Source organism: Felis catus, chromosome C1 (assembly GCF_018350175.1).
Source record: "Felis catus isolate Fca126 chromosome C1, F.catus_Fca126_mat1.0, whole genome shotgun sequence".
Classification (NCBI taxonomy): Eukaryota; Metazoa; Chordata; class Mammalia; order Carnivora; family Felidae; genus Felis; species Felis catus.
The window spans coordinates 10,969,615-10,982,350 of NC_058375.1; the positions used below are offsets into that span (position 1 = coordinate 10,969,615).

At 53.2% G+C, this 12,736-nt stretch overlaps 1 protein-coding gene and 1 long non-coding RNA gene across 8 annotated transcripts in view; one reads left to right on the plus strand and one right to left on the minus strand.

Moving 5' to 3' along the window:
- The first annotated feature begins 4,619 nt into the window (after positions 1-4,619).
- The window catches only part of TMEM51 (transmembrane protein 51), a 54,108-nt gene continuing 45,991 nt past the window's right edge, over positions 4,620-12,736 (plus strand). For 2 of the 7 annotated variants that reach the window (XM_023258148.2, XM_023258149.2), the window contains exon 1: positions 4,622-4,752. The gene's annotated coding sequence lies outside the window, so the exon portion shown is untranslated. Of the gene's footprint in view, positions 4,753-5,809; positions 5,952-10,747; positions 10,884-12,736 lie in introns of those variants that run through there. The other 5 variants (XM_019836214.3, XM_019836216.3, XM_023258150.2 and 2 more) reach the window with 4 other exon arrangements.
- On the minus strand, positions 5,284-8,551 carry LOC123379477. Its single transcript, XR_006583926.1, has 3 exons — positions 7,897-8,551; positions 5,746-5,876; positions 5,284-5,465 (listed from the first exon to the last, which is right to left on the minus strand). It is a non-coding gene; the product is annotated as an uncharacterized LOC123379477 (long non-coding RNA).

A 12,736-nucleotide genomic window follows, 5' to 3' on the forward strand; every position in this document is an offset into this window, starting at 1 on the left:
GGCATGATCATGTTCAGTCCCTTGCCTTTCTCAGTTAATGATACCTGTTGGATACTCTTCCCTGTCAGATAGCTCTTTCTCCTTCTTTTTCACGTCCACACAGCATTCCGGCACAAGCCCACACCAGAATTTATTCAGCTCTCTTCTGGTGGCATTCAGGTTGGTAACCATTTTTCGCTGTTATAAGTAGTCAGCCATGAAAATCCTTGAACACCTGTTCTTGAGAGCCTGGGTGAGTTCTACGTGGTTATCTATTCCTCTAAGTAGATTTTCAGCTTCACTTCCTGACCGATTGAGGACTAGTCACCAGCCAGAGACAGTCTAATATTTTAAATTAGCATCTTGCCCACTCAGCCCGAGAGAGCAGAAATGTTTGCCAGGAGAATGCTCAGAGGAGCGTCTTCTCCTCTTAGAATCCAGACGTTTGGAAAGGGACAGGCTGGTGCCCCAAGTGATCGTGTTCAGATGGCACTGGTTCCTGCAAAGTAGGTATTATTAGCACCAATTAAAAAAATTTTTTTTTCAACTTTTTTTTTTTTTTTTTTTTTGGGACAGAGAGAGACAGAGCATGAACGGGGGAGGGGCAGAGAGAGAGGGAGACACAGAATCGGAAACAGGCTCCAGGCTCTGAGCCATCAGCCCAGAGCCTGACGCGGGGCTCGAACTCACGGACCACGAGATCGTGACCTGGCTGGAGTTGGACGCTTAACCGACTGCGCCACCCGGGCGCCCCCAAAAAATTCTTTTTTAATATTTATTTACCCTTGAGAGAGATAGAGAGACACAGTGTGAGCAGGGGAGGGGCAGAGAGAGAGAGGGAGACACAGAATCTGAAGCCGGCTCCAGGCTCCGAGCTGTCAGCACAGAGCCGGATGCGGGGCTTGAACTCCTCAACTGCAAGATCGTGATCTAAGCCAAAGTAGGATGCTTATCCGACTGAGCCACCCAGGCACCCCTTAGTATCACTGTTTCTACAGATGAGGAAGTTGAGGTTCAGAGAGGACAAGATATCTTCCCAGCGTCACACAGCTCATAAGCAGCAGAGGACCCAGAAACGAAAAGACAGAGCTAATGAAATCCCAGCCTCATCCTAAATTCATGGTTCAGGCTGGATCATGGTGCCTCTTAGGAGAAGAGATTGATGGTGGACAAAGGTGGGCGTCTACATCTGTCTACATGGCTGAGTTTGCAAGACCTGTTGGTTTCCTGTGGCTTCTGCAACAAACCACCACAAACTTCATGGCTTAGAACAACACGAGTTTATTATCGTACAATTCTAGAGGTCAGAAGTCCAAACTCTGTCTCGGTGGCTAAAAGTAAGGTGTCAGCAAAGCCGTGCCCCTTCTGGAAGGCCCAGGGGAGAATCTATCACTGACCTCTTCCACCTTCTAGGAGCTTCTAGCACATTCCTGGGCTCATAGTCCCTCCCAGGACACATCGCTCTGCCCTCTGCTTCCACCACTACATCTCTTTCTCTGACCCTCATGCCTCCCTCTTCTAAGAACCCCTGTGACGACACCCAGTCCACCAGGATAATCCAGAATAATCACCCCGAGTCAAGGGCCCTAACTGAATCATATCTGCAAAATCCCTTTTACCATGTAAGGTAACACATCTACATTTGAATGGTCATTTGAATATGAATGTCTTTGGGCAGCCCTGATCCTTCCTGTCCCCTGGAATTCCTAGCCTAGTGGTTAACAGCAAGCACATACATCAGTTCGAATCCTGGTCCTACCACTTGTTAGCAGATGGAGGTGTGTAATTTCTCTGAGTCTCAGTTAGCCTGGCCTGAGACACCAAAATAATAGAATTTCCCTTCTAAGGCGGTTCTGAGGATTAAACAATACAATGTTCCAGAACTCTTGAAACATAGTGCTCAGTAAATGGGAATCATCGTCTTCCCCCACTGCCTGTTATGGTCACGGCTAACAGAATTTCCACCGTTCGAGATTTACTTCTTTGGCTCTTTCCCCAAGGACATATCTTGGGCCCTTGTCAGTTAAGTCTGGCTCCTCAATAAGACCCAGCGAATCAGAGAAACTCACCGTGTAGAGGGAAAGGGCTGCGAAGGGTGGGATGACAAGGAGAGACGTGGCAAAAAACAAAACAAAAACCAAAACAAAAAACCAACAAGTTTGCCAGTTTCTAGTTTTGCCTGTGGCTCTGCTTTGGATGGGAATTTCTCCAGCCTCTCCCCAGATTAGCCAGGGTGAGCTGCCTAAAAGGAACACTCTGAGGACGGTTTGCTGAGATAAACCTGCCCGGTTAGGTTTGCAGCAGAGCTGGGCGGCTCTGGAGTAGGATCCAGGCGTGGAAAAGTACTGACGCCCTTTGCCTGCAGGTAGGAGCTGCAGCCGCTGTCTGAAATGATCTTCCCCAGTCCAGGCCTCTCCAAAGTCGGTCTTGCAGAGTGAAATGAAAGCCAGATTCTGGGTCTTATCTGAAAGTTGGGACTGTTTCCCATCAACCATTTGGAGACTGGAAGTTTCCCAAATTCACGGTCTAAACTTGGTGATGGAATATACAGCTCTCCGATGTGAGCTTGTCAGCACAGGCACCTGCCTACACAGAGAGTTCTCCCCATTCAATAAAATAATGTGACTATTTGGGGCTCTCATTCATCCCCCCCCAAATTAATTAAGCACCTGCCGAGGGCCAGGAGAAGTGGGCGGGACACAGCGGTCCCTATCCTCAAGGAGAGCAGGAGGCAGACTTTGTCAAGAGTTATGCCACGGTGCAGAGTGAGACAGAAGCGACTTCTTTTCCTGAAGGACAGGCAGGAGAAGCAGGGAACCTTGTCTCAAGGGGGAGAGTGTGTGCACAGTGACAAGGAGTTCTCCCCAAGCAGGGAGAGCGCGGGCTTTGGAGCCCACGAGCTGGGATCTAACTCCTGATACTTCCCAGCTGTGTGGCCTTGGGCAATTGATGACCTCACCTTTCAGAGCCTCAGCTTTCTCTTCTATAAAATGGGTGTAACCCAAAAGTATCTCTGAGGTTGTTACAAGGATTAAGTGGGCTGGGCAGTGAGTAGCTGCCTGGCCACAGGTCCATAGTGAGGATGTGAGAGATAGTTGGTACTGTCATACTCATGGAGACGCATCACTGTTTCCCTAAATGCTTTCCTCACCCCTAAATCACAAGACAGCCCCAAATATGCCTATTTGTGGACACGAGGATCCTGTTAGACGGCGACTGTTCAAGTTAAAAGGCAACAATGGGGAAAAAAAAATACCCACATGGGACAACATAGGTATACACACGTTTGGATGATGCCGACCCATGAACTTGGCAGTTTGGAAGTGAACTCCATTGCGATTCCACCAGGGTGTCTAATTTCATCCCGGACACAGCCGATTCCCAACAGGAGGCGCCTTCTGTCCTCAGGGATAGTCTCTGATACCCGGCCAGCTGCCTATTGGCTTTTCTCAGGGTTTGAACTTCAAAGAACTGGACCGAGAAGGGGACCCCGGCCTGTCCTCTCTTGGAATTCAAACAACCTGAGATTGGGAGAGGAGGCGGCTTCCCTTCTCCCCCTGTGTTCAGAATCCAGCTTCTTTTGCGGTCTGGCTGAGATCAATTTGGGCGCCGCACAGGTTCCAGGGCAGACCTCCAGGTGCGGGGGGCAGAGGCGCCCTCGCCAGCTCGGGCTTACCCTCCCCAGAGCCAGGTCTCAGGCAGCGGTTCTGAGGCGCTAAACAGAGGTGGGCCGCCGCCCGCATCCCGGTGGTCAGGACGACGACAGCCCGTGTTCCACCGGGAAAGTTCTCCGGAAAGCTGGGAATGAGCACCGGGCAGGCGAAATTCTCCGGCCAGGGCGCCCGCACCCCGTAAGCAGGCGCGGGCTCCCCGAAGGGGCTCCACGCGGGGCCGGGCCACCGGGAACCCGCAGGGGGTGCTCAGGGGACCGGGGAGGGGTGGGCGACCGGGCGGAGGGCAGGAGCCGACTCGCTTTTTAAAAACCTGCTTCCTTCTTCCCCGACTCCACCCATCAGTCACCTCGCAAACCACCGGCCCAGGGCGGTGCGGGCGGGCCCCGGCGCCCCGAACACGCCCTAGGGTGGAGAGGGAGGCGGCAGCCTCCCCAGGAAGTGGGGGTAGAGGCCGGCGCACCGGGCGGCCAGGTGAGCGTCCCGCCAGGTAGAGGCGCGGCAGGCGGGTCCGCAGGGCCGTACCAGCCTCCGGGGCGGGGGAGTCTCCCAGCTCTACTTAACCCTTAACTAACCTGGACTCCCGGCCCGAGTCACCCTGCCCCCCTCCCACCCCCACATCCCATTCGGCGGCCCGGGGTTGGGGATGTCTGGACCCTGCTCCCTCCCCCCACCCCTGCTTCTCCAACTCCTAGCGGCAGGGGGCGGGGGAGGACTTGGCCTGGCGTCCCCGCCCGGCACTCCCCCAGCCCACCCGAGGACGTGGGTGCCGCCGGCCCGGGGGTGGCGCGGAGGGCAGGGCGGGAGGGTCGACCGGTGGGCGGCGCCTCTCCAGGCCCGAGGCCGCTCGGGGCCGGCGCCGCCCTCGGCCTCTCGCCGTCCCTCCCTCCTGCACGCCGGCGCCTAGAGGCTGCGCTTCCTGCGTCCCCATCCCGGTCCCGGCGCGGGCGGTGCGCCCTCTCCGCCACCGCCTCGCTGGGTCGGGACTCCCCGAGCCCTGGGATCACAGCGCCCCGGAAGAGGCAGCCCGAGGGGACGGGGTCGTGGAGCCCCCGGTCCCCGGTAGTGCGACCGTGACCGAGCTGGCCCCGCAGCCGCCCGGGTGAGTCTGCGCCGCCGCGCCTTCCGCTCCGCGGCGCCCGGCGGAGTGAGTGTTGGCTCCCCGCCCGGTCGGGGAGGGAGTCGAGGGCAGGCTGGGTCTGTCTGTCCGTCCGTCCGTCCGGGAGCTTCCTGTCCCGGGTCTGCGGCCGGGAGGACTCGGAACCCGCAGTCGCCAGAGCCGCGCCCCAGTGGTGCGGGACCCCCCGCCTCCCGGCATCGCGCTGGCCTCGGCCGGGGGAAGGCGCCCGGCCTCCGGGGCTCCCCGTGGGCGGGGACAGGTGCCCTCCGCCTGGCGGGTTTCGAACCCTTGGCCTCCCCCAAGAGGCACCTTCCACCCGTGCTTAGAGCCGAGCTTCCCAGGAAGTCCCCGGAAACCACCCTGGCGCTGCGCGATGGACCCCCCTTCTCCCATCCCTAACTTTTGTGGAAATCTAGGCTTTTCAGGGATTTCGATTGGAGTGTGTGTTTCACGTACTAGGAAAAAAAAAAAAAAACAAAAACAAAAACGGTGAGAAACCGGGCACGAGCAAAGTGGGGTGAAACTCAGTTTCTTCGCTGTTCAATGCGCATGACTGCCCCCTGGGATGAGGCGGGGGCACTCGTGCCTGGCACACAGCAGGTACTTGCCTGCCGTCCAACCCAGATCTTTTGTCTGCTTCCTGACGGGAGACGTGTGGCCTGGGAGCGCCAAGTCTGGTTGACAGGGATGGTCACCTAGAGAAAGCAAGCTTTCCGTAACCGAGGGGTGGGGGGACAGGGAACCTGGATGTCCTTACGGTTCCCCGGCCGGTCGCTGCCGTGCGGCACCCGCGCACTCTCGGTTGAGCTTGGGTGGCCCCCGGCCAGATCCCTCCAAGCCGCGCGGGTGGTCCGGGCCCTGGGAACCTAGGCTCCGCGGGAGCGGCGGGGGCGGGGCCTGGGTGGGCGGGGCCGCGGCGGCGGGGGCGGGGCCGGGGCCGGGGTCAGCCCAGAAGTGCCACTGGAGAGGGGTTACCCTGTAGGGCTGGATTTTGGTTTTCGTTCTGCGTGGTTTGTTTGGAGCATAGCTTCTCTAGTCGAAAGGTCGGCTCTGGGACCTGTGAACGGCTTTTGCGCTTTGGAGACTTGTCACACGAGGATCTCGACCTAAGTTTATAGGAAAACGTGGAATTGGGAAGGAGCCCCTTTCCCTCCAAACACTTCCTCTGCAGCCTGCCCGAGGTACTGCCCAGCCTGGGAGAAAAGGCAGAAGAGAGAGGAAGGGGAGGAGGCTGGTGGTGTATCTGCTCCTCAGGAGGTTCTGTCCAGGGGTTGGGTGATTGGGACCTCCTGGGAGCTGCGCCAGGGCCAGGCCTGCCCCAGGGATGCAGGGCCCAGGGGCCTTAAAAGCTCCCAGCCTCGTGACTGGTAAATGACAAGCATTGCTGGGAGGCGGTGATACAGTCAGGCCCCAGCACTGGCTCACTGTGTGTGACCTGCCTCACTGAGCCTCGGTTTCTTCATCTGTAGTCTGGGAATGATGCCTTCCTAAGTGGGACCTTCATGACTAGCCCCTAGCAAGTATTCTGTAGGAAATTATGTCACAGGGCTTAGAGGAGAACAAGAGACAGAAAATAACTCAGGCTGAGGAGGTCCTGCTAAAAAAAGAATGTTGGAATATTGAACAGTGTATCAGTCCCCCAGGGAGAGGGAGAAAGGGTGTCTGGGTAGATGGAACAGCATAAGCAAAGGCCCAGAGGTGTGGAGGTGATGGGGTGTGCTGGGCCTGGAGGGGTGTGCTCAGGCAGTGGCAGACAGGTTTGTGGGAAGGTGGAGAAAGTGAAGGGAACGGAGCGGCTGGAATGAGCTAGACTGAATAGGCAGGGGGCTGGTCGTGACAGATGGGACTTTCTCATGTGAGCGCCTTGGAGCCATTCAACAGATGGTGACAGAGTGCCTTCCGTGGCCCAGGCACTGTTCTAGGTGCTCGGTATGGATCACTGAACAAGAAAGACGCAAGGGAGTCATTGGATCCCGTTGACATGTGAGCAAGATAACTCTGGCTGTGTGAAGTCACATGAGAGTTTGGGGAAGGCTGCTGGGGGCAGGGGGTGGGAGGAGGCGGACCTCTAGGCTGGGGGCAGTGGGAATGAAGCAGGGGGTGCTGGAGTGGAGACCCACACAGGAGGCGGAGATTAACACGCGGTCTTAACACGTGCCCGCTGGTCAAGGGTGACGTTTGTGGATTTGGTGTGGGGTCCAAGCTGTCAGCCTGTCTTCTACCAGAGAGAGCGGACGAGTGCCCGGGACCTTGGCAGGGTCCAAGCGCCCCTCCTCCCCCCCTCCCCCCACCTATGGCTCCCCGTTCCCTGGCTCCAGGAGGCACAGGACCCAGGAGCTTCTGTGTGAAGAATGGCAAAGCTGGAGGCTGAGCCAGGAGCCCGTCTCCTGGGCAACCTGCCTCTTTCAGGGCTCCTGTTTTTCGGGTCATGGTTCTGGTAAATGTTCTCTCCCTCCGTGGGCCTGGCAGTAAAACCCTGCAGAGCCCCAGGGCTGGACAAGGCTGAAGCATGAAGGGCTTTGGCTCTCTGGGCCTCTCTTCCCCGGGGCTCCAAATTAAGGTGGAATTCGAGGGACCGAGCAGAGTTTTCTCCCTAAGTGCTAGGAAAGTTCCAGAATGTGGTGAAGGGTCTGCTTCTGGCTCCGGGCTTTTGCTTTCACTTTGGTTGTGAAGCTCGGATGGGTCATTCTTGCCACTGGCAGCTGTAAGAGAAACTTCCGTGTTGGATGGAAGTTACCCTTTGCTTGGAGAGGGACCACACTGTCTTTCACCTGCCACAGGAGGACCCTAGAATGTCTTGGGTGCAGGGGACCACGCTCATTTGAGGAGTAAAACTCAGAGTGGGGAGGAATGCCTGGGGGGCTCAGTCAGTTAAGAGTCCAACTCTTGATTTCGGCTCAGGTCGTGATCTCACAGTTCAGTTCGTGAGTTCGAGCCCCACACTGGGCTCCATGCTGCTTGGGATTCTCTCTCTCTCTCTCTCCATTTCTCTCTCCCGTGCATGCTCGCTCTCTCTCTCTCGCTCGCTCTCTCTCTCTCAAAATAAATAATAAAAGGCTTAAAAAAAAAAAAAAAACCTGAGAGAGGGGAAGGGCACGCAGCCGCAGAACTGGGACGGAAACCCACCTGACCGCTCTAGGGTCCTCTGCGTTCTCCCAGGAGGTCTGACCACAATCAGGTCAGAGACTTGTTTTAGAGCCCAGTTGAGCACAGGTTTGGTGGTTTCTCAGGATCTCTGTCTTGCTTCATATAGAGTCTCGCTTCTCTCCAGCCTGGACAGGTGGCCCGCTTGGCCTGTTAACAGTTTTTGTTCTCCTTCTGTTGGATCGAGCCCTTGGCACACTGGCTGCCTCTCCTGGGAGCTCTGGCTCCCCAAAGAAACAGGTTGCTTGTTCGGGTTTCCCCGTTTCAGCCCAGACTGCCCCAAGACCCTGGCCAGAGGCAGCCCTCCCAGGGGCCGTGCTGAGCTCTCCCACTAGCTGTGGCCTCAGACTGATTCTTGACTCCTCCCTCCCCTCAGTCCCAACCCTTATCTCCAGAGGCCGATTGGCCCTGCCTTCCGTCCAGAGTTGTTTACTTGGGCTGAGCTGCCAACAGTCCCCTTATTCTCACTTGCCCTAGATTTATCAGCCTGTGCGGCCCTTAAACCTGAATGCCTGGCTCTTAGAATATCGGAGCCAGAGGGGACTTCAGCCGTCAGAAAGTCTAGTCTGTTTCTTTTACAAGCGGGGAAACTGAGACCCAGGGAAGGGAAGGTGCTTGCTTGAGTTCAGAGCTAGGACTATGACCCAAGTTTCCTGATTTGGGCCCGAATGATTTCCAGGATGGTTCTTGAAAAACAAAACAAACAAACAAAAACAAGACAGTAAAGTCAGAGGAGCCCGTCTCCAGAAGCCGCTTTCTCTCTCTGCTCCGCCCTGGCAGGTGTTCTTGGAGGCCACCACCGTGACCTGTCTAGGACGAGCAAATGCTGAGGGCCCTGGAAGAGGGGGGAGGGGGATGCATAACAAGGAGTAGATACCTTGACAATTTCAAGTAGATACCTTGACAATTTCAAACCCGATGATAACCCAGGGGGTAAGCCCCCCGGAGTGCAAGGGAAGTGCATGCCCCTGGTAGAAAACCTGGACGGAAAACCTCGCCATATGCTGGCAACCACTGTTGATATTTTGGTGTTCATGCAAATTTTTTGTTTACTTGCCTGCTTGCTCTGCTATTTAATATCCTGGCTTTTCAGTTCATCATCATGACAGGTATTTTCCCCAGTGAGAGTTTTTCCACACTGGTTCTAACCCGCCAGTCTCCCATGCTTCTGCTATCTGGTGGCCGGAAGGTACTCAGGAGGCCAGCCTTGTGTGGCTCTGTCAGAACACTCCAGCAACCAAAATCTTGTAACGCTATGCAACTTCTCCACCACCGTGGGATTTCAGGGGGCCATGTCTCTGCACCGTCATGGTGTTTGGGAAAGGGCTCTGTTTACAAAATCGAAAGCAAATATCTCTTCTTAGGGAGCCTCTTAGAAATGGAGGAGGTTAGCCATCCGGGCGGGATGGGTGTGATCCAAAGATTATAGGGGGGAGGGGGGAAGGTGAAAGCTTTGTTTCCTCTGTTTCCTGTGATTTTTTTTTTTTTTCTTTTTGCTGTGTTCGGTTTTAACCCAGCCAGCTTTTATCACCCCTTGCCCTGAATCTTCCCAGGATTAGGCCCTGGGGTGGCAAGTGCGGGTCCTTGGGAAAATCAAGACTGTGTTTGGTTTGCCTGCCTCTTGGACAGCAAGTATTTCAATGGCAAACATGAGCAGAGAATTTGGTACCCACTCAGGTGACCCGGGTTGGCCACTTCACCTTTGGGACTGGTTCTCCCGGTATCTCTCGGACTCTTAACAGGATCACAGCTTTGCCAATACTAGAAATGATCCGGGAGATCCCTTAGGCTAATGCCTACAGACTGCGGGCGGCAACTAAGTGGGGTTTAAAATCAGTTACGTAGGGGTGCCTGGGTGGCTCGGTCGGTTGAGCTTCCGGCTTTGGCTCAGGTCATGATCTCAAGGTCCACACGTGGGAGCCCCACGTCGGGCTCTGTGCTGCCAGCTCGGAGCCTGGAGCCTGCTTCGGATTCTGTGTCTCCTTCTCTCTCTGCCCCTCTCTCGCTCGCACTCTGTCTCTCTCTCTCAAAAGTCAATAAACATGAAAAGTAAATTTTTTTAGTAAAAAAATAAAAAATAAGATCAGTTACGTAGTTTTCCACTGGCTTTCTAAAAGTGAAATAGAAGAAAGCAGACTAGAAAAGAAAGTCCATCCCCTGTCCTGAGAAGTATTCTTTAGTAAGACTGTCACGTCAGGTATATTGGTATTTGTCTTTCTCTTCCTAACTTATTTCACTTTGCCTAATACTGTCGAGGTGGACACGTGTTGTCGCGAATGGCAAGGTTTCTTTCTTTCTTAGGGCCGAGTAGTATTCATTTATATGTATCAATGAATATATGTACATAAAATACATACATACATATAAATGAATATATGCATCGCATCTTCTCTATCTACCCACCCATGGATGGACCCTTAGGTTGTTTCCGTGTCTTGGCTGTTGCGAATAATACTGCAGTGAACATATGGGTGCATGTATGTTTTCAAATTAGTGCTGTTTTCTTTTTTTTTTAATTTTCTTTTTTTTGAACGTTTATTTATTTTTGGGATAGAGAGAGACAGAGCATGAACGGGGGAGGGGCAGAGAGAGAGGGAGACACAGAATCGGAAACAGGCTCCAGGCTCCGAGCCATCAGCCCAGAGCCTGACGCGGGGCTCGAACTCACGGACCGCGAGATCGTGACCTGGCTGAAGTCGGACGCTTAACCGACTGAGCCACCCAGGCGCCCCAGTGCTGTTTTCTTTGTATAAAATACCCGGTAGTGAAATTGCTCGATCGTAGGGTAGTTCTAGGTTTCATTTTTGAGGAACCTCCGTCCTGTCTTCCACAGCGGCCGCACCAACTTACGTTCCCCTTTTTCCTCCACATCCTTGCCCGCGCTTATGACTTCGCGTCTTTTTGATGACGGCCGTTCTGACAGATGTGAGATGATACCTCGTGGCGTCTTTGATTCGCATTTCCTGATGGTGAGTGACGTTGAGCTTCTTTTCATGTGTCTGTTGGCCATCTGGATGTCTTCTTTGGAAAAGGGTCTTGGATCGGCTGCTCCTTTGTTCATCAGATTCGTTGGGGGTTTCTTTTGTTATTGAGCCGTATGAGCTCTTTATATATTTTGGACATTCACCTCCATTCAGATAGATGGTTTGCAAATGTCGTCTCCCATTCAAGAGGTTTTCTTTTCGTTTTGCTGATGGTTTTCCGTGCCGTGCGAAAGCTTTCGGTTTGCCATACGCCAATCGTTTCTTTTTGCTTTTGTTTTCTCTGCCTTTGGAGTCAGATCCAAAAAGACGTCGCTTAAACCAACGTCAGGGAGCTTACTGCTTCCGTTTTCTCCTAGGAGTTTTGTGGATTCAGGTCTTACATTCAAGTCTTCAATCCATTGTGAGTTAATTTGTGTATATGCTGTAACAGTCCACTGCTTTTTATGCTGTGATCCCGGGGAACTTGGAATTCTTTGGACGGGTCCCAGAAACAGTCAGGGATAGAGCTGAGTGGTGGGAGGCAGGGCCAGCTGGAAGGAAGCCGCTTACTCATGTTCCAGATATCAGGGGTATGAAAGATTCCTTTAAAAAATTCTCTGCCTTTGAAAACAAAATGAAACAGCAAGCTGGAAACCACTGCTTACCTAGCCACCTCAGTTCTTAGAATTGAGAATTCTCACGCAGATCTCTCTAAAAAAAAAGTCATCTTGGAAGCGAGACTCATTCATCTGACTGATATTTATTGCGTTCTTTCTACAGGCCAGGGATTCTGGATTTGGGCAGAACATGGTCCATAAGGGAGACATGGTCCCTGCTCTCCTGGAGCTTACTCCTTATTGGGGAGGAATGAGGAGTCTGTAAACTAGGACACAAATCAATGAAATAACAAACCAATAATCATATACTCACAGAACTAAAATACTGGACTCCTTAGCGTTCAGACTCAGTTTACCTTGCTAGACCTGTTGCCGCTTCCCCAACCCTCCCCCCACCAACACATGGGCAGTAAGGAACTAGAACCACTTCCTATCTCCACCTTCCTCCTACATCCCCACCCATGAACTTCGATGGGTTTTCTCTTTCTATTCCTTCTGCTTTTCTGCCTAGATCATCCTCTGTCCAAGAACAAAACTCCTCAAAAAACAAAAACAAAAAAAAACCCTCAAACTCTCTTTATTTGGGAATTATTTTATTTCATTTTATTTTAAAGTTATTTTAAAGTTTAAATTTTTTTAATGTTTATTTATTTTTGAGAGAGAGAGAGACAGAGCATGAGCAGGGGAGGGGCAGAGAGAGAGGGAGACACAGAACCCACAGAGCCCAAAGCGGAGCTCGAACTCACAAACCACAAGATCATGACCTGAGCCAAAGTCTGACGCTGAACCAACTGAGCCACCCAGGCGCCCCTTATTCTGGAATAATTTTAGATTTATAAAAAAACTCACAAAAATAGTATAGTTTTCCTATATCCTAGTTTCCCCACATTCCTATGTTCCTATTTCCTATATCCTCACTCGGCTTCCCCTGGTGTTAGTATCTTACATAACATGGTGTGTGTATATCACAAAACTAAGAAATTCACATTACTACTAGCAAAACGGGTTTATGGCAAGAAAGTTTCATACGTGCTGTGATATAGTTGTCAGCACAGCAGGTGAGAGCATGAAAATGAAGGAGGAGGTGGAGGAGAACAACCAGGAGGAGGAGGAGGGGGAGGAAGAGGAGGAGGGAGAGGAAGAGGAGGGGGAGAATGAGAAGAAGAATGAGAAGGAGGAAGAGGGGGAGGAGAAGAGTGAGGAGGAGGAGAGGGAGGAAGAGGGGAGGAGGAAAAGGAGGGG